This window comes from Hemitrygon akajei, chromosome 27 (genome assembly GCF_048418815.1).
Source record: "Hemitrygon akajei chromosome 27, sHemAka1.3, whole genome shotgun sequence".
Taxonomy (NCBI): Eukaryota; Metazoa; Chordata; class Chondrichthyes; order Myliobatiformes; family Dasyatidae; genus Hemitrygon; species Hemitrygon akajei.
Window position 1 is genome coordinate 51,515,260 of NC_133150.1, and position 22,830 is coordinate 51,538,089.

At 49.5% G+C, this 22,830-nt stretch overlaps 1 long non-coding RNA gene across 2 annotated transcripts; it reads left to right on the forward strand.

The window, feature by feature from the left end:
• Positions 1-22,452, forward strand: LOC140717055 (uncharacterized). Of its 2 annotated transcripts, XR_012096433.1 has the most exons (4): positions 1-247; positions 9,129-9,449; positions 15,343-15,463; positions 22,339-22,452. It is a non-coding gene; the product is annotated as an uncharacterized lncRNA (long non-coding RNA). The 2 variants fall into 2 exon arrangements; XR_012096434.1 differs by lacking the exon at positions 15,343-15,463.
• Positions 22,453-22,830: the final 378 nt, after the last annotated feature.

Here is a 22,830-nt window from a genome sequence, read left to right on the forward strand (position 1 = left end):
GGGCTTGAAGATATACTGCCACCAGGCACCTTCAGATCTGCCATTCGGAGCTGTGGTTTCCTGAAATAGACCACACCTCCTCCAGTCAGGTTCATTCCAAGCAGTTAAATTCACCTCACTTCGACTGATCGTTTACCTACAAGGACCTGGTGAAGAGGAAGCTTTCTGACCCCGCGCTTCTGCTCCAGGAGAAGAATGAACAGCAGATGTTTCCTTGTGGGCCTCTGGTTCATCCTCTTCTCAGTCTGTAAGTTTAACCAAATAGCATATATCTGTTTCACTTCCCTTTCTCCGTCTCCTTTATTTAGACTACAGGGACAGTTCTGGACCATACGCTCCCACAACAGAAACAGCAGGAACAGGATGGTTGGAGGAAGCTCCCCCTACACTATCCCATCACACACTCCCAGAACACGGGTCAGATACTGAGTGAAGCTCCCTCTACACTGTCCCATCACACACTCCCAGGACACGGGTCAGACACAGAGAGAAGCTCCCTCTACACTGTCCCGTCACACACACCCAGAACACGGGTCAGACACAGAGTGAAGCTCCCTCTACACTGTCCTATCACACACTCCCAGAACACAGGTCAGACACAGAGAGAAGTTCCCTCTACACTGTCCCATCACACACTCCCAGGGTACGGGTCAGATACTGAGTGAAGCTCCCTCTACACTGTACCATCACACACTCCCAGGACACGGGTCAGACACAGAGTGAAGCTCCCTCTACACTGTCCCATCACACACTCCCAGGGTACGGGTCAGATACTGAGTGAAGCTCCCTCTACACTGTACCATCACACACTCCCAGGACACGGGTCAGACACAGAGTGAAGCTCCCTCTACATTGTCCCATCACACACTCCCAGGACACGGGTCAGATACTGAGTGAAGCTTCCTCGACACTGTCAGATCATGCACACCAAGGGGTGAGACACAGAGGGAGAGGGAGAAGGAGAGGGAAAGTGAGTGAGGGTGAGGGAGGGAAAGAGAGATGGAGAGGGAGAGAGTTAGTGAGAGGAAGGGAAAGAGAGGGAGAGTGAGAAGGTTGGGGAAGAGACAGAGGAAGCAAGGGGAGGGAGAGGGAAGGGAGAAGGGGAGAGAGATGGAGAGAGCAAGAGGAAGAGGGAGGCGGGGGGTGAGCAAGAGGGAAAGGGAGACAGCGAGAGAGTGAGAGGAAGAGGGAGACAGTGAGAGATAGAGTGAGAGAGAGAGAGTGAGAGAGGGAGGAAGAGTTAGAGGGAAAAGAAGAGCACGAGGGAGGGGGATAGAGAGAGGGAGAGGAAGAATTAGAGGGAGAAGGAGCTAGAGAGAGAAAGAGTGAGAGGGAGACAGAGAGAGGAAGAGAGAGAGAGAGAAAGGGAGAAGAGAGAGGGAGGAGGGGGAGCTAGAGGGAAAGAGAGAGTGAGATCGAGTGAGAGTGAGAGTGTGAGGGAGAGGGAAAATGAGTGAGATGGAGAGGAATTGCAAGAGGGAGAGAGTAAGAGGAACAGAAAGAGAGAAAGAGGGGGAGAGCGAAAGACAGAGAGAGGGAGAGGTAGAAGGAAGGGAGAGGGAAAGGGAGAGGGAGAGGCATAGAGAGAGGGGGTAGAGGGAGGGGGACAGGGACTGGAAGCAAAGGAGAGGGAGAGAGAGAGGGGAGAGGTGAGGGAGAGAAAGAGGGAGAGGGAAAGGGAGAGTGAGAGAGAGGACAAGAGGGAGAGGGGAAAGAGAGAGAGGGGAAGAGGGTGGGGGAGGGAGAGTGTGAGGGGGAGCAAGAGGGAGAGAAGGAGAGAGCGAAAGGGAGAGGGAGTCAGAGGCACAGGGAGGGGTAGAGGTTGAAGGAGAGGGAGAGGGGAGGGAGGGAGAAAGTGAGAGTGAGGGAGAGAGGGAGAGGGAGGGGAAAGGGAGTGGCATAGGAAGAGAGAGTGAAGTAAAGGCTGAGGGAGAGGTAATTAGAGAAGGAGAGGGAGGGGAGAGGGAAAGAGAGAGAGGGTAAAGTGAGGGGAGTGAAGTAATGGGAGCGAGAGAGGGAGACAGAGCGAGAGGGATAGGCTAGGGAGGGGGAGTGGAAGAGAGAGGGAGGGAAAGAGAGAGCAATAAGGAGAGAGAGAGGAAGAAAGAATGGGAGAGGGTGCGATACAGGGAGACAGAGAAAGAGAGAGAGAACAAGAGGGAGAGGGAGGGAGAGGGAGGTAGGAAGAGGGAGAGGCAGGAAGAGAGAGGGGGTGAGACAGAGTGATGGGGCGAGGGAGAGGGAGGAAGAGAGACAGAGAGAGGGAGAGGGAGGGAGGGAGGAAGAGGGAGAGGCGGGGAGAGAGAGTGAGGGGGAGGGAGAGGGAAGGGCAGAGAGAGGGGTGAGAGAGAGTGAGGGGGAGAGGGAGGGAGGAAGAGAGACAGAGAGAGGGAGAGGGAGTGATGGGGAGAGAAACAGAAAAATAGATCAAGTGGGAGCGGGAGGGGGAGGGGAAAGAGTGAGAGGGTGGGAGCGAGGGAGAGGGAGAGGTTCAGAGAGAGGCAGAGGGAAAAGAATAGGGAAAGATAGTGGGAGAGAGAGGAAGAGGGAGAGACGGGGAGGCAGAGAGAGGGGGGAGAAAGGAAGGGGAGAGAGAGAGAAGAGAGAGAAAGGGAGAAAGGGAATGAGAGGGAGAGGGAGGAGGAGATGGAGATGGAGAGAGAGGGAGAAAGGGAAAGGGGGAGAGAGAGGGAGAGAGAGGGGGAGAGAGAGGGGGAGAGAGAGGGGGAGAGAGAGGGGGAGACAGAGATGGAGGGGGGGAGTGTGTACATGTGTGTGCTGTCGGTATGCTTTCTGTATGTTATGTGTGCAGTGTATATATATTTTTAGGTTGTGTGTTTATGTTTTGTGTGTGTCTGTGTGCATTTGTTTGTGTGCGTGTGTGTATTTTTGTGTGTGTATGTGTGTCTGTGTGTGTTTTGTGTGTGTGTGTGCCTGTGTGTGTTTGTGTCTATGTGCGTCTGTTTGTGTGTGTGTGTGTCTGTGTGCGACTGTTTGTGTGTGTGTGTGTCTATGTGCATCTGTTTGTGTGTGTGTGTGTCTGTGTGCATCTGTTTGTGTGTGTGTGTATGTGTGACTATGTTTGTTTTTGTGTGTTTTGTGTGTGTGTGTGTGTGTGTGTGTGTGTGACTGTTTGTGTGTGTGTGTCTATGTGCATCTGTTTGTGTGTGTGTGTGGGTGCATCTGTTTGTGTGTGTGTATGTGGGTGCATCTGTTTGTGTGTGTGTATGTGTTTTGTGTGTGTGCGTTTTGTGTGTGCGTTTTGTGTGTGCGTTTTGTGTGTGTGCGTTTTGTGTGTGTGTGTTTTGTGTGTGTGTGTTTTGTGTGTGTGCGTTTTGTGTGTGTGTGTTTTGTGTGTGTGCGTTTTGTGTGTGTGTTGTGTGTGTGTTTTGTGTGTGCGTTTTGTGTGTGCGTTGTGTGTGTGTGCGTTTTGTGTGTGTGCGTTTTGTGTGTGTGCGTTTTGTGTGTGCGTTTTTGTGTGTGCGTTTTGTGTGTGTGTGTGTTGTGTGTGTGTGTTTTGTGTGTGTGTGTGTTTTGTGTGTGTGTGTTTTGTGTGTCTGTTTTGTGTGTGTGTTGTGTGTGTGTGTTTTGTGTGTGTGTGTTGTGTGTGTGTATGTGTGTTTTGTGTGTGTGTTTTGTGTGTGTGTGCGTTTTGTGTGTGTGTGTGTGTGTGTGTGTGTGTGTGTATGTGTGTTTTGTGTGCGTCTGTTTGTGTGTGTGAGCATGTGAGTGTGTGTGTGCTCATCTCTCACTCTATATTGGCATCCCAGCTCCGTTCTCCACTTCACACGTCTCTCCCCTTTCTGCTTACCAAAGAAGTTCTGATCCTCTCCCACTTCCTGCCACGATTTGATGCCACGTTTCACTACCCACTTATCCTGTCAGAACGAGATCACTGCACACTGACACCAGTTCACCACTGGACAGGAACTCCGGGCTAAGACATTTCCAGATGGTGCCCAGTGTCTGCATGGACAGCAGTGAAAAGCACAGCTACGAACCACAGGAAGCTGGAGCTGGTCTGCTCACCTGGGCAGAGATGCGGCAAGTGCAGTCAAGGGAGATCATCCACTCAGCACTTCTGTCTGAGCACGAATGTGAATGATCAGCTTTGTCTCCAGCACTCACGAGCTGGGTCCCACCGTCAGTGAGGGTGGGGATGTTCATGGAGCCTCTTCCTCCCGTCAGCTGTTGTCTATCAGCAAACGTAGTGGGGGGGCAGAACTGATTCAGAGTCAGTTTTATCGTCACTGACTATGGTACAGCCAGCTGGTGGTGTAGTGGTATCAGTACCAGACTTTGAGACCAATGGTCCAGGGTTTGAATCCGGCACACTTTCCATCCATGCCTGCAGAAGGCAGAGGGTTGTGGTGGAGGGAGTACATTCAGATTGGAGGGTTGTGACAGTGGTGTCCTACAAGGATCTGTTCTGAGACCTCTACTTTTTGTGATTTTTATTAATAACCTGGATGTGGGGGTAAAAGGGTGGGTTGACAAGTTTGCAGACGACACAAAGGTTGGTGGTGTTGTAGATAGTGTAGAGGATTGTCGAAGATTGCAGAGAGACATTGATAGGATGCAGAAGTGGGCTGAGAAGTGGCAGATGGAGTTCAACCCAGAGAAGTGTGAGGTGGTACACTTTGGAAGGACAAACTCCAAGGCAGAGTACAAAGTAAATGGCAGGATACTTGATAGTGTGGAGGAGCAGAGGGATCTGGGGGTACATGTCCACAGATCCCTGAAAATTGCCTCACAGGTAGATAGGGTAGTTAAGAAAACTTATGGGGTGTTAGCTTTCATAAGTCGAGGGATAGAGTTTAAGAGACGTGATGTAATGATGCAGCTCTATAAAACTCTGATTAGGCCACACTTGGAGTACTGTGTCCAGTTCAGGTCACCTCACTATAGGAAGGATGTGGAAGCATTGGAAAGGGTTCAGAGGAGATTTACCAGGATGCTGCCTGGTTTAGAGAGTGTGGATTATGATCAGAGATTAAGGGAGCTAGGGCTTTACTCTTTGGAGAGAAGGAGGATGAGAGGAGACAAATGCTGATGAAATGGCAAAAAATGTTGCCTGATCTGCCACAAAGGTGCAAAAATGTTGTAGACATTTACTACTGGAATGTTGCAAAACTGCAATACTTATAAATTACAATACAAAATATTAAATTAAGTAAGTACTATAGTGCAAAAGAGAGCAAATAGAAGGCATAACTTGTTTAATTTAATTTTGGGGCTATTTGTCCTGGAATGGGGGAGGGAAAGCAGAGGAAATGGGATAGGTGTAAGGTGGTGAGGGTAGGGGTCTGCACAGAATAGCCAGGGAGGACTGATTGCCCCAAGCATAGGGACAGAGCCCTGCACAGACAACTAAAGAAACTGAGGCAAGGATCTAGGGCAGCGTGGACAGAGACCTTCAGCTCAGCACATTCTCATGGATAATCACGTACCCATCTATACAGGAAAATATCACAGTTGTATTCAGACAGGATGTCTTACAAAGCTTTCCCAATGAGGGCAAATGGGTTCAAAGTTCAAAGTCAAATTTATTATCAACTATGGAAACTATAGAAAGGGTGCAGAAGAGATTTACAAGGCTGTTTCCTGGATTGGGGAGCATGCCTTATAAGAACAGGTTGAGTGAACTCGACCTTTTCTCCTTGGAGCGACGGAGGATGAGAGGTGTTCTGATAAAGGTGTACAAGATAATGAGAGGCACTGATCATGTAGATAGTCAGAGGCTTTTTCCCAGGGCTGAAATGGCTAACACGAGAGGGCATAGTTTTAAGGTGCTTGGAAGCAGGTACAGAGGAGATGTCAGGGCTCCATGTCAGATGTCATGGAGATTAGAAAAATAGAGGGCTATGGGTAAAGCCTAGGTAGTTCTAAGGTAGGGACATGTTCGACACAGCTTTGTGAGCTGAAGGGCCTGTATTGTGCTGTATGTGTTCTATGTTTCTATCAAAGTACATACATATCACCATATACAACCTTGTGATTCTTTTATCTGCTGGCTAAATTTAGCAAATCTATAGAACAGTAACTGTAAACTATAAACATCAGGAACTGTTAAATGCAAACAAACAGTGCAAATGCAGATATAAATAAATAGCAATAAATAATCAGCATGAAATGACAATATAACAGAATCTTTAAATGAGTATAACTATCCCCTTTTGTTCAAGAGCCTGATGGTTGAGGGTAGAAACTGTTTGTGAACCTGGAGGTGTGAGTCCTGAGGCACCTGTAGGTTCTACCTGATCACAGCAGAGAGAAACGTGCATGGCCTGGGTGGTGAGGATCTTTGATGATGGATGCTGTTTTTCTATGGCAATGCTTCATGTAGATATGCTCAATGATTGGGAAGCTTTTACCAGTGATGTACTGGGCCAAATTCATTACCTTTTGTACAATTTTCTGCTCAAAGGCATTAGTGTTCCTGTACCAGGCCGTAGTGCAGCCAGTCAGCACACATCTATAGAAGTTTGTCAAGTTCTTGGAACCTCCGCAGATTCCTGAGGAAGTTGAGGTGCTGTCGTGCTTTCTTCATAATAACATTTATATGATGGGTCCAGGTCAGATCCTCTGAGATAGTGACACCCATGAATTTAAAGTTACTGACCCTCACCACCTCTGATCCTCTGATGATAACTGGCTCATGGAACTCTGGTTCCCTCTCCTGAAGTCTACAATCAGTTTCTTGGTCTTGTTGGCATTGAGTGAGAGGTTGTTGTTATTACACCAGTCAGCCAAGTTTTCAATCTCCTGCCTGTATGCTGATTCATCATTCCCTTTGAAACAGCCCACAAGAGTGGTCTCGACAGCAAACTTGGATATGGTTTTGGAGGTGTACTTAGCCACACAGTCACAGGTGAAAAGCAAGTAGAGCAGGGGGCTAAGTACACATCCCTGTGGTGCTCCTGTGCTGATGGGGATTGTGGAGGAGATGTTTTTGCTAATTCGAACTGAGTGGGGTCTGCAAGTGAGGAAATCCAAGATCCAATTACACAAGCAGTATTGACGTTCGGGTTTTGGAGTTTACTGATCAGTTTTGAGGGGATGATGGTGTTACATGCTGAGCTGTATTCGATAAAGAGCATCTTGATGTACACATCTTTGCTGTCCAGATGTTCCTAGGTTGTGTGAAGAGCCAATGAGATATCATCTGCTGTAGACCTGTTGCTTTGGTAGGCGAACTGGAGAAGATTCAAGTCACGATTCAGACAGGAGCTGATATCCTTCAACTCCAGTTTTCAAAACACTTTATCACTGCGGATGTCAGTGCTATTAGGCGATAGTCATTTAGACAGGTTACCACACACTTCTTGGGTATCGGTACGATTGAAGCCTGCTTGAAGCAGTTGGATATCACACACTGCTGGAGTGAGAGGTTGAAGATATCCATGAATACACCAGCCTGTTGGTCAGCACAGGTCTTCAGTACTCGGCCAGGTACTCCGTCCAGCTCAGATGCTTTCCTTGGATTCACTTTCTTGAAGGCAGTCCACATGTTATCTTCAGATACTGACACCAAAGGATCATCAGGAGATGGTTCCTCCCTGTGCTGGTGGTCAAAGCGAGCATAGAAGGCATTGAGCTCAGCTGGAAATGAAGCTCTGCTGTCCCCTATGTTGCAAGATTTAGCTTTGTAGGAGGTTATAGCATTCAAGCCCTGCCACAGCTGTCGAGCATTCACATTGATTCCAGGCTAGTCCAGAATCTCCACTTTGTCTGAGAGATTGCTTTTCAGAGATCATACCTGCACCTTTTGTAGCATTCTTGATCTCCAGACTTGACTGCCTCTGATCTGGTTCTCAGCAGGTTCTGGATGTCATTATTCATCCAGGGCTTCTGATTGGGGAAAATCCTGAACGATTTCATGGAGACACACTCATCCTCAGTTGTTTTAATAAAGTCTGTAACAACCCTGGAGTAATCATTCAGGTCTTCAGATGAGTTCTTGAACACGGCCAAGTCCACTGACTCAAGATAATTTTGTAAGCACTCCTCAGCCTTCTGTGACCACCTCTTGGCTGCCTTGATCTCTGGAGCCTTGCTCTTCAGGCTCTCTGCACCTTCTCTTTAGGGTAGAAGGCAGAAAGAAAAAAGCATTGATCTGTGGAAGAAGACACAGAGACAAATCACAAAGAGGTATAAACTGGCAAATTTCCAACATCCAGTGTTGTCTGGAATACAGAATAAAAAACAAAAGCATTTTTCTCCTGTCTAACTTATTACAGCCTCATTACTCCAGGAAAGTGTGATCTTTTTGCCTTTAAACTGAATGCATCTCTTCTGATGTTTAGTCATTCTGGAGAAAGGATTATTTTCCTAATAATATACAGTACTGTGCAAAAGTCTTAGACACATATCTATAGCTAGGATGCACAGTACTGCATTTGTCAATGTAGAGCGGAGAGCGAGTTTGTAAATCTGGTAGGAGCAAAGGATGTTGGGAATGGCGAGGGTGGCACGCTGTGGGAGGGAGTGGAAAGGTGGCAAGGAAGTGGTGCCGGGGTGGTGGGTGGCGCGGGCACAGCTACACCCAGCCCTGAGACACCGGGCAAAGTCACTGGATTCCAAACAATTGATTTACTGATCATTACAGAATGCCTCTTTGGTGCTTCCCCCTCCCCTTGCCCACAATAGAGAGCCATATTAGAATCAGGTTTATCATCACTCACAAATGTCATGATTTTGTTTTGCAACTGCAGTACAGGGCAATACAGAAAATTACTACAGTACTGTGCAAAAGATTTAGGCACCCGAGCTGTATTTACATATGTGCTCAAGACTTTTGCACAATACTGTATCAGTGAAGAACTGTAAGCTGTCTTTTATCTTAAGAGCACTCACAATCCCTTGCACTTACCTCCTGGGTCCCATTTTCCATGTCTGTGCCCTCATGTTCCCCTGCTGCAAGTTTCAACTCCCTTCCTCAGGGCCAGGTGCAAAGAGTGTTCACACTGCTCCCTCCTTGGGCTCTCTGTGTGATGAAGGGACAGAGCACCAGCTCTCTCACTGGAAGATGAGCCACATGGCCTGCTCCGATACTGGTGATTTCACAGCTCTGATTCCTCCTCCAGGTGTTGAACTCACCTACTGACCATTTCCTTTTGTCTCCTCAGCAAGTACTGGGGCTTCCCCTCCTACTGTGCATGGAGCTCAGGGCCAAATGGCCTGGCTGTCTTCTGGGATTTCAATTCATTGGAACTTTACTGAGATTGAATGGAGCCGAATATCACCCTGAATAAGGATTGTGAAGTACTCGAAAAAAGGTTTTGAATACTTCGGTACTGTTGAGGACAAGCGACGAATGACTCTTTTCCCCATGGACTTCAGTCTGTTAATCCATAATCTACGAGCAGGAGATGCTGGTGATTACGAGATGACCATGAGAACACATCCGGGAGAAGGGACTTATTCAACAGTGCGACTGGAGGTGTACGGTGAGTGAGACGTCACAGAGTGGCCCAGGTTTCACCATTTCCTGAAACTCCCCCTATTTATCGGGTGAGGGCAGATCCTGTGTGTTCCCCTGTTTACTGAACCCCACTGACTGCCCGTGTCCAGAGCTGGGCTCACGGTCCCAGTGTAGTGTGGCTGAGTCAGTTGTGAGTCTGGGGATCACGCTCACCACATCCCCGGAGACTGAACCAGGAGGCGTGAAGATTGTATAATCAATGGGGGACCTCGTGTATCCAAAAACTCAAGGAGCTGAGCACATGTGGAGCAGGGGAATGGGAGATAAACCGATGGGGTGGAAAAGGCTGATGTGAATGGGCTGAACAGTCTGTATCTGTGGGTCACAGTTACACACTGTATCCCCAGGTCAAAGGCCTGGTCTGTCATGTTCGGGGATCCCATTTTGCCAGGGCACTGCTTGTTAATTGCCCAGACTGAGGTCTGAGCTCAGCAAGGTGTTTATTCCTCAGCCTTCATGCTGTGCTGTGCTGAGTGAGACCCTGTGTATTCATTACACTGAATATAGTGTCCCAGTGAGTGACACAGTACACGGACACAACAGCACACTCACACACAGCAATATGGTTCCTGACTCACTCTAACAGTAAAATCACATTCACAATAATCTCACTCAGCAATGCCTGGCTGAGAAATCTTATCTATCCCAGGATTAACTATTATATGAAGTACATCAGAACATGGGAAATAGGGCCAAGAGGAGGCCATTCAGCCCATCAAGCCTTTTCTCACTCACTGGGGTCAGAGCTGGGGTACAGGATCAAGGGGCTGAATGCTCACCCACATTATAGGAATCTTCCTGTACTTCTGTCCCTTGTGTGCTTATCCAGTTACCTCTGAAGCCCTCAGTGCGGTTCAGCAGGGCTACCCCCAGAGGGAACAAATCCCACATTCCCAAAGCTCCATGGGGAAGTGATTTTCTTCTAGATTCCATATTGGATTTATCATTGTGTCATCAACGATCATAAGAGCAGAATTAGGCCATTTTGCCCATCGAATCTGTTCCACCATTTCATCATGGCTGATCTATTTCGCTCTCAGCCGCAATCTCCTGCCTTCCCCGTTTTTCCTTCATGCCCTGCCCGATCAAGAATCTATCAACTCTGCCTTAAATATACATAAAGACTTGGCCTCCAAAGCTGCCATATAACCATATAACAATTACAGCACGGAAACAGGCCATCTTGGCCCTTCTAGTCCGTGCGAAACGCTTACTCTCACCTAGTCCCACTGCCCCGCACTCAGCCCATAACCCTTCATTCCTTTCCTGTCCATATACCTATCCAATTTTTGCTTTAAATGACAATACCGAACCTGCCTCTACCACTTCTACTGGAAGCTCATTCCACACAGCTACCACTCTCTAAGTAAAGAAATTCCCCTTCGTGTTACCCTTAAACTTTTGCCCCCTAAGTCTCAATTCATGTCCTCTTGTTTTGAATCTCCCCTACTCTCAATGGAAAAAGCCTATCCACATGAACTCTATCTATCCCCCTCATAACTTTAAATACCTCTATCAAGTCCCCCCTCAACCTTCTATGCTCCAAAGAATAAAGACCTAACTTGTTCAATCTTTCCCTGTAACTTAGGCGCTGAAACCCAAGTAACATTCTAGTAAATCTTCTCTGTACTCTCTTTATTTTGTTGACATCTTTCCTATAATTCGGTGACCAGAACTGTACACAATACTCCAAATTTGGCCTTACCAATGCCTTGTAAAATTTTAACATTACATCCCAACTCCTATACTCAATGCTCTGATTTATAAAGGCCAACATACCAAAAGCTTTCTTCACCACCCTATCCACATGAGATTCCACCTTCAGGGAACTATGCACCATTATTCCTAGATCACTCTGTTCTACTGCATTCTTCAATGCCCTACCATTTACCATGTATGTCCTATTTGGATTATTCCTACCAACATGTAGCACCTCTCACTTATCAGCATTAAACTCCATCTGCCATCGCTCAGCCCACTCTGCTAACTGGAATAAATCTCTCTGCAAACTTTGAAAACCTACTTCATTATCCACAACGTCAGCTACCTTAGTATCATCTGCATACTTACAAATCCAATTTACCACCCCATCATCCAGATCATTAATGTATATGACAAACAACTTTGGACCCAGTACAGATCCCTGAGGCACACCACTAGTCACCAGCCTCCAACCTGACAAACAGTTATCCACCACTACCCTCTGGCATCTCCCATCCAGCCACTGTTGAATCCATTTTACTACTTCAATATTAATACCTAATGATTGAACCTTCCTAACTAACCTTCCATGCGGAACCTTGTCAAAGGCCTTACTGAAGTCCATATAGACAACGTCCACTGCTTTACCCTCATCAACTTTCCTCGTAACCTCTTCAAAAAATTCAATGATTTGTCAAACATGATCTTCCACACACAAATCCATGCTGACTGTTCCTAATCAGACCCTGTCTATCCAGATAATTATATATACCATCTCGAAGAATACTTTCCATTAATTTACCCACCATTGACGTTAAACTGACAGGCCTATAATTGCTAGGTTTATTCTTAGAACACTTTTTAAACAATGGAACCACATGAGCAATACCCCAATCCTTTGGCACCATCCCCGCTTCTAATGACATTTGAAATATTTCTGTCAGAGCCCCTGCTATTTCTAAACTAACCTCCCTCAAGGTCCTAGGGAATATCCTGTCAGGAACTGGAGATTTATCCACTTTTATATTGCTTAAAAGTGCCAGTACTTCCTCCTCTTTAATCATCATAGTTTCCATAACTTCCCTACTTGTTTCCCTTACCTTACACAATTCAATATCCTTTTTAGTGAATACCGAAGAAAAGAAATTGTTCAAAATCTCCACCATCTATTTTGGCTCCACACATAGCTGTCCACTCTGATTCTCTAAGGGACCAATTTTATCCCTCACTATCCTTTTGCTATTAATATAACTGTAGAAACCCTTCGGATTTATTTTCACCTTACTTGCCAAAGCAACCTCGTATCTTCTTTTAGCTTTTCTAATTTCTTTCTTAAGATGCTTCTTACTTTCTTTATATTCCTCGAGCACCTCATTTACACCAAGCTGCCTATATTTATTGTAGATATCTCTCTTTTTCCTAACCAAGCTTCCAATATCTCTTGAAAACCATAGCTCTCTCAAACTTTTAACCTTTCCTTTCAACGTAACAGGAACATAAAGATTCTGTACCCTCAAAATTTCACCTTTAAATGACTGCCATTTCTCTATTACATCCTTCCAATAAAACAAATTGTTCCAATCCACTCCTTCTAAATCCTTTTGCATCTCCTCAAAGTTAGCCTTTCTCCAATCAAAAATCTCAACCCTGGGTCCAGTCCTATCCTTCTCCATAATTATATTGAAACTAATGGCATTGTGATCACTGGACCTGAAGTGCTCCCCCACACATCCTCCGTCACCTGACCTATCTCATTCCCTAACAGGAGATCCAACACTGCCCCTTCTCTAGTTGGTACCTCTATGTATTGCTGCAAAAAACTATCCTGCACACATTTTACAAACTCCAAACCATCCAACACTTTTACTGTATGGGCTTCCCAGTCTATGTGTGGAAAATTAAAATCTCCCACAATCACAACCTTGTGCTTACTACAAGTATCTGCTATCTCCTTGCAAATTTACTCCTCTAATTCTCGCTCCACATTAGGTGGTCTATAATACACCCCTATAAGTGTTACTACACCTTTCCCATTCCTCAATTCCACACAAATACTCTCCCTAGACGAGCCCTCTAATCTATTCTACCAGAGCACCGCTGTAATATTTTCTCTGACAAGCAACGCAACACCTCCCCCTCTTGTCCCTCCGATTCTATCACACCTGAAGCAACGAAATCCAGGAATATTTAGTTGCCAATCACACCCCTCCTGCAACCATGTTTCACTAATAGCTACAACATCATATTTCCGGGTATCAATCCATGCTCTAAGCTCATCCACCTTTCTTACAGTGCTCCTAGCATTAAAATAAATGCATATAAAAAACTCTCCACCTCTTCCTCTCTGTTTATCTCTAACAGTACAAAGAACTTTACTGTTTTCTTTTTCTTCCTTCTCCCATACATCTGTTCCTACACTCTGGTTCCCCTCCCCCCCGTATCTAGTTTAAATCCACTGGAGCCTCTCTAGCAAACCTACCTGCAAGAATATTTGTCCCCCTCCAGTTCAGATGTAAACCGTCCTGCCGGAACAGGTCCCACTTTCCCTGGAAAACTACCCAATTATCTATAAATCTGAAGCCCTCCCTCCTGCACCATGTCTTCAGCCACGTGTTGACCTGCACTATCTTACTATTTCTAAACCCACCTGCACGTGGCACCGGTAGCAATCCTGAGATTGCTATCCTGGAGGTCCTGTCCTTTAACTTGGCACCAAGCTCCCTAAACTCACCTTTCAGGGCCTCCTCACTCTTCCTACCCATGTTTTTGGTCCCTACATGGACCACGACATCCGGCTGCTCACCCTTCCTCTTGAGAATACTGAGAACTCGATCCGAGATATCACGGACCTTGGTACCAGGGAGGCAACAGACCATCCGGGATTCTCGATCTCTTCCACAGAACCTCTTACCTGTCCCCCAAACTATCGAATCCCCTATCACTACTGCTGTCCTCTTTTCCCTTCTGAGCTGAGGGTCCAGTCTCGGTGCCAGAGACGCAACCACTGCAACTTGTCCCTGGTAGGTCGTCCCCACCAACAGTATCCAAAACAGTATAATTATTGTTGATGGGAATGGCCACAGGGGTGCTCTCATCGTTCTGTCTCCCCTCTCCTGACAGTCACCATACTACCTGTCTCCTGACTCCTAGGGGTGACTATCTCCCTGAAACTCCTGTGTATTTCTGCCTCTGCCTCCCCAATGATCCGAAGTTCATCCAGCTCCAGCTCCAGTTCCCTAACTGGGTTTGTCAGGAGCTGCAGCTGGATGCACCTTTTGCAGGTGTAGTCATCAGGGACAGCTGTGCTCGCTCTGACTTCCCACATACTGCAAATGGTGCACTCAACTGCCCTAACTGCTGCCTCCATTACCTACTCCTAAGGTAATTAAGTTAATTAAAGGAGCTTACCCGGTCTTACCTCACCCGGAGTGAAGCTCGTCCTCAGCCTCTACTCACTTTTTAAATTCCCCCGCTGATCTCAAACGCTGACTTTCACGCACTTGTGCAGTCATGCCCCATTCAAATCTCGCCTTTGCCTGTTCTCACCAAAGCCTGATTGAGCCAAAGCCGACCCACTCTGCCTCAGTCCACTCCGATGATGGCCGCTGTATATGGCGTCTTTTCTTTTTAAACCTTTGGCGCGCTGCATCACGCGCCTGCGCAGTCTAGCCTCTTTGCCATGAACAGTTAAAAAAAACAGCTTCTCTCCGAGCTTTTTTTGCCTCTTCCCTCTCCGCCTCTTGCTGCGATTGGTGCGATCCAGTGGCAATGAATTCCACAGATTCACCACTCTCTGGCTAATCAAATTCCTCTTCCTCTCCATTCTAAAAGGACACCAAACGGTTATGGGAAGAACGTACAAACTGCTTACACGCAGCGGCGGGGTTGCAGGTCCTGTAAAGCGTTGCGCTAACCATTCCGCCATTGGGCGGCCCTGCTGTGGTTCTGATAATGGATACATCTCCCGCAGGACGGACTGGTCACAGGCAGGATAATGGAGTGGGGCAAGCAGAGGGTCGGGGTGCTGCGTGGGGAGAGGGGAGGGGTAGTGAGGGCACTGGGGTCCTGGGATGGGTGGGTGGAATGGATCCTGTCTGTCCCATTTCTTTGGGAGGCAGTCACTGAGTTTTTTTTCTCCTCCCCAACTGCGAAACCAGAATTACCAGGATGGGGAATTGCTCTGTTTATCATTGTGGCTCTGATCAGTGTGATGGTCATGGTCAGCATCGTTGTTCTCTGGAGGAGAACAGCGGGACAGATACCGTAACATCTGTGCTCGTGAGTACCCGCAGGGGGCATTGGAGAACTGGGTGCAAGGGGAGCGGGGAGTGGTCAAGGAGAAGGCAGTGGGGAGAGTAGAATTGGATGAGTACACAGGAGGGGGTTTGAGTGTGACAGAGAAGAGGGTGCAGACGGAGATGGTAGGGGTGTAAAGGGTGGGAGTGGGGGGAAGAAGGGAAGGGAAATGAGTCATTCAAAGAGAGGGCTGCATGGCACAGACCACTGAACATGTTCACAGAGCCAATGTTCTCGTACAGTCTGGTGCGATCCAGTCATTACATACTGCCCCAGGCAGAACACAAAGAGTGACCGCAGAAGTGACCTCATTGGGGACTCTCACAGACCATCACTTTCACCCTTTATGGAGACCCAAGGGGAAGGGAGCTCCAGGAAGACAAATAGGGTGCAAGACAGGTAATGCCAGGGTCCATGGTGTACATGGGAATAAGGAAGAAGAGGGGAGCGGTAGTGATAGGGGACTCAATAGTCAGAGGAACCCAACAGGAGATTTTGTGGATGTATACGAGACACCTGGATGGTATATTGCCTCACAGGAGCCAGGGTCAGGGACGTCTTGGTTCGCATCCACAGCAGATTGGAATGGAAGGGAGAACAAGCAAATGTTTTGGTACACAGTGGTACCAATAACATATGAAGAAAAAGTGATGAAGTCCTGAAGAGAGAGTTTAGAGAGCCGATTAGGGGTCAGCTATATTGGACTGGGTGTCATGAAACGAACCAGAGGCGATTAGGGAGCTTCAGGTAAAGGAGCCCTTAGGAGGCAGTGATCACAATATGACTGAGTTCAACTTCAAATTTGATAGGTAGAAAGTAAAGTCTGACATAGCAATACTTCAGTGGAGTAAAGAAATTACAGTGGTATGAGAGAGAAGTTGGCCAAAGTAAACTGGAAGGAGATGCTGGCAGGGATGACAGCAGAGCATCAGGGGCGTATGCTTCTGGGAAAATGAGGAAGGTGCATGATAGATGTATTCCAAAAACAAAGATACACTCAAATGGCAGCTGTGGAGGCCCAGTTATTGGGTGCATTTAAGGCAGAGATTGATAGGTTCTTGATTGTCCATGGCATCAAAGGTTACAGAGAGAAGATGGGGGAGTGGGGCTGAGGGGAGAAAAGAAAAGGATTGGACATGATTCAATGGCGGTGCAGACCCAATGGGTTAAAAGGCCTAAGCCACCTCCTATGTCTTATGGTCTAATGGTCTTATTGTAACAAAAACATCCACATGCACAAATTACCCAGGATTGAGACACACTGTCCCGAGTGTACAATGTCCCCACACACCCAGTCACTGTGGTACAGTGTCCCCAACACACCCAGTCACTGGGGTACACTGTCCCCAACACACCCAGTCACTGGGATACATGGTCCCCAACACACCCAGTCACAGGGATACACTGTCACAACACACACACAGTCACTGGGATACACAGTCCCCAACACATCCAGTCAATGGCATACACGGTCCCCAACACACCCAGTCACAGGGATACACGGTCCCCCACACACCCAGTCACTGAGATACACGGTCCCCAACACACCCTGTCACTGGGATACATGATCCCCCACACACCCAGTCACTGGAATACACGGTCCCCAACACACCCAGTCACTGGGATACACTGTCCCCACACACCCAGTCACTGGGATACACTGTCCCCAACACACCCAGTCACTGGGATACACGGTCCCCAATACACACTGTCACTGGGATACACGGTCCCCAACACACCCAGTCACTGGGATACATGGTCCTCAACACACCCAGTCACTGGGATACACTGTCCCCAAAACATCCAGTCAATGGGATACACGGTCCCCAACACACCCAGTCACGGGATACACAGTCCCCAACACACCCAGTCACTGGGATACACGTTCCCCCACACACCCAGTCACTGGGATACACGGTCCGCAGCACACCCAGTCACTGGGATACATGGTCCCCAACACACCCAGTCACTGGGATACACGGTCCCCAACACACCCAGTCACAGAGATACACGGTCCCCCACACACCCAGTCACTGGGATACACGGTCCCCAACACAACCAGTCACTGGGATACACGGTCCCCAACAGACCCAGTCACTGCGATACACGGTCCTTAACAAACCCAGTCACTGGGATACACGGTCCCCCACACACTCAGTCACTGGGATACACGTTCCCCCACACACCCAGTCACTGGGATACACGGTCCGCAGCACACCCAGTCACTGGGATACATGGTCCCCAACACACCCAGTCACTGGGATACACGGTCCCCAACACACCCAGTCACAGAGATACACGGTCCCCCACACACCCAGTCACTGGGATACACGGTCCCCAACACAACCAGTCACTGGGATACACGGTCCCCAACAGACCCAGTCACTGCGATACACGGTCCTTAACAAACCCAGTCACTGGGATACACGATCCCCCACACACTCAGTCACTGGGATACACAGTCCCCAACACACCCAGTCACTGGGATACACTGTCCCCACACACCCAGTCACTGGGATACACGGTCCCTACACACTCAGTCACTGGGATACACAGTCCTCAACACACCCAGTCACTGGGATACACTGTCCCCAACACACCCAGTCACTGGGATACACGGTCCCAAACACACACTGTCACTGGGATACACGGTCCCCACACACCCAGTCACTGGGATACACGGTCCCCAACACACCCAGTCACTGGGATACACTGTCCCCACACACCCAGTCACTGGGATACACGGTCCCCACACACCCAGTCACTGGGATACACGGTCCCCAACACACCCAGTCACAGGGATACACGGTCCCCAAAACCCCCAGTCACTGGGATACACTGTCCCCAACACACCCACTCACTGGGATACATGGTCCCCCACACACCCAGTCACTGGGATACACAGCCCCCAACACACCCAGTCACTGGGATACACTGTCCCTCACACACCCAGTAACTGGTATATACAGTGCCCAACACACCCAGTCACTGGGATACACTGTCCCCAACACACCCAGTCACTGGGATACACTGTCACCAACACACCCAGTCACTGGGATACACTGTCCCCCACACACCCAGTCACTGGGATACACTGTCCCCCACACACCCAGTCATTTGGATATACGGTCCCCAACACACCCAGTCACTGGGATACACGGTCCCCTACACACCCAGTCACTGGTATATACGGTGCCCAACACATCCAGTCACTGGGATACATGGTCCCCAACACTCCCAGTCACTGGGATACACTGTCCCCACACACCCAGTCACTGGGATACATGGTCCCCACGCACTCAGTCACTGGGATACCCTGTCCCCAACACACCCAGTCATTGGGATACACGGTCCACAACACACCCAGTCACTGAGGTACACGGTCCCCCACACACCCAGTCACTGGGATACATGGTCCCCACACACCCTGTCACTGGGGTACACGGTCCCCAACACACCCAGTCACTGGGGTACACTTTTCCCCACACACCCAGTCACTGGGGTACACTGTCCCCAACACACCCAGTCACTGGGATACACGGTCCCAAACACACACTGGCACTGGGATACACGGTCCCCACACACCCAGTCACTGGGGATACACGGTCCCCAACACACCCAGTCACTGGGATACACGGTCCCCAACACACCCAGTCACTGGGATACACTGTCCCCACACACTCAATCACTGGGATACACGGTTCCCACACACCCAGTCACTGGGATACACGGTCCCCACACACCCAGTCACTGGGATACACGGTCCCCAACACACCTAGTCACAGGGATACACTTTCCCCCACACACCCAGTCACTGGGGTACACTGTCCCCAACACACCCAGTCACTGGGATACACGGTCCCAAACACACCCAGTCACTGGGGTACACTGTCCCCAACACACCCAGTCACTGGGATACACGGTCCCAAACACACACTGTCACTGGGATACACGGTCCCCACACACCCAGTCACTGGGATACACGGTCCCCAACACACCCAGTCACTGGGATACACGGTCCCCAACACACCCAGTCACTGGGATACACTGTCCCCACACACCCAGTCACTGGGATACACGGTCCCCACACACCCAGTCACTGGGATACACGGTCCCCAACACACCCAGTCACAGGGATACACTGTCCCCAACACACCCACTCACTGGGATACACTGTCCCCCACACACCCAGTCACTGGGATACACAGCCCCCAACACACCCAGTCACTGGGATACACAGCCCCCAACACACCCAGTCACTGGGATACACGGTCCCCAACACACCTAGTCACAGGGATACACTTTCCCCCACACACCCAGTCACTGGGGTACACTGTCCCCAACACACCCAGTCACTGGGATACACAGCCCCCAACACACCCAGTCACTGGGATACACGGTCCCCAACACACCTAGTCACAGGGATACACTTTCCCCCACACACCCAGTCACTGGGGTACACTGTCCCCAACACACCCAGTCACTGGGATACACGGTCCCAAACACACCCAGTCACTGGGGTACACTGTCCCCAACACACCCAGTCACAGGGATACACTGTCCCCAACACACCCACTCACTGGGATACACTGTCCCCCACACACCCAGTCACTGGGATACACAGCCCCCAACACACCCAGTCACTGGGATACACGGTCCCCAACACACCCAGTCACTGGGATACACGGTCCCCAACACACCCAGTCACTGGGATACACTGTCCCCAACACATCCAGTCACTGGGATACATGGTCCCCAACACACCCAGTCATTGGGTTACACGGTCCCCAACACACCCAGTCACTGAGGTACACGGTCACCAACACACCCAGTCACTGGGATACACTGTCCCCCACACACCCAGTCACTGGGATACACTGTCCCCAACACACCCAGTCACTGGGATACACTGTCCCCAACACACCCAGTCACTGGGATACACTGTCCCCCACACACCCAGTCACTGGGATACACTGTCCCCAACACACCCAGTCACTGGGATACACGGTCCCCTACACACCCAGTCACTGGTATATACAGTGCCCAACACATCCAGTCACAGGGATACATGGTCCCCAACACACCCAGTCACTGGGATACACGGTCCCCAACACACCCAGTCACTGGGATACACTGTCCCCACACACCCAGTCACTGGGATACATGGTCCCCACACACTCAGCCACTGGGATACACTGTCCCCAACACATCCAGTCACTGGGATACATGGTCCCCAACACACCCAGTCATTGGGTTACACGGTCCCCAACACACCCAGTCACTGAGGTACACGGTCACCAACACACCCAGTCACTGGGATACACTGTCCCCCACACACCCAGTCACTGGGATACACTGTCCCCAACACACCCAGTCATTTGGATATACGGTCCCCAACACACCCAGTCACTGGGATACACTGTCCCCCACACACCCAGTCACTGGGATACACTGTCCCCAACACACCCAGTCATTTGGATATACGGTCCCCAACACACCCAGTCACTGGGATACACTGTCCCCAACACACCCAGTCACTGGGATACACGGTCCCCAACAGACCCAGTCACTGGGATACGTGGTCCCCAACAGACCCTGTCACTGTGGTACACTGTCCCCACACACCCAGTCATTGGGATACACTGTCCCCAACACACCCAGTCACAGGGTTACACAGTCCCCAACACCCCCAGTCACTAGGATACACTGTCCCCAACACACCCACTCACTGGGATACACTGTCCCCCACACACCCAGTCATTTGGATATACAGTCCCCAACACACCCAGTCACTGGGATACACGGTCCCCTACACACCCAGTCACTGGTATATACGGTGCCCAACACATCCAGTCACTGGGATACATGGTCCCCAACACACCCAGTCACTGGGATACATGGTCCCCAACACACCCAGTCACTGGGATACATGGTCCCCACACACTCAGTCACTGGGATACATGGTCCCCAACACACCCAGTCATTGGGATACACGGTCCCCAACACACCCAGTCACTGAGGTACACAGTCCCCCACACACCCAGTCACTGGGATACATGGTCCCCCACACACCCAGTCACTGGGGTACACTTTCCCCCACACACCCAGTCACTGGGGTACACTGTCCCCCACACACCCAGTCACTGGGATACACAGTCCCCAATGCTCCCAGTCCTGGGGTACACTGTCCCCAACACACCCAGTCACTGGGATACACGGTCCCCAACACACCCAGTCACAGGGATACACTGTCCACCACACACCCAGTCACTGGGATACCCAGTCCCCAATGCTCCCAGTCCTGGGGTACACTGTCCCCAACACACCCAGTCACTGGGATACACTGTCCCCCATACACATAGTCACTGGGATACATGGTCCCCAATGCTCCCAGTCCTGGGGTACACGGTCCCCAACACACCCAGTCACTGGGATACACTGTTCCCCATACACACAGTCACTGGGATACATGGTCCCCAATGCTCCCAGTCCTGGGGTACACGGTCCCCAACACACCCAGTCACCTGGATACACTGTCCCCCATACACACAGTCACTGGGATACATGGTCCCCAATGCTCCCAGTCCTGGGTACAGTGTATAAGCACCCGATGTAATTCTGTTTTGGATTTGTCAGAAATGAGAGGGTGTGAGGTTGAAGAATGAGGTTGCCTAAATCTTGTGAAATGGTGGCTCCTGGGATTGGCGTTACCAGAAAGAAGTGTGGGCTGTTCGAGGGGTCTACTGGTGGTTGGTCAGGGTGGAGACAGGGCAGGGGATGGGTGTGGGTGACTGGATCATGTCTGTAGGTGGCTCACTGACTGACGGAACCCCTCACCGCTTCTCTCTGTCCCACAGGTTGACATTGACAAGGGGTTTGTGGAATGGATCAGATGTGGCTTCAACGTCCAACTGATGGGCTGCCCAGCTCATAGACACCCCTTTAGTGTTTCTAGCATTTCCTGTTTTTGCTTCAGATTTCCAGATTGTGCAGTTTGATTTTATTTACTGTTTAAATCCAAAAGTTCAAAGGTCATCTGCTATATTATAAAATATTATAACAGCCTTTTCTAAAGCATTCTGTTGTTCAATGTGTGTGTGGCTGGAGGGAATTACATACATCAGGAGGGGTACACCTGCCAGAGGGGATTATAGAGAGGGAGGGGAAGAGAGGCCAGAGGGGGTTACAGAGATGGGGGGGGGGCTGTAGAAGCCAGAGGGGGTACAGAGAAAGGGAAGGAATAAGGGCCACAGCAGTTTATAGATATAGTGTAGGGACCAGAGAGGGTTACAGAGAAAGGCATATAGAGGCCAGAGGGGTGTACAGATAGAGGGAGGGCTATAGAATCC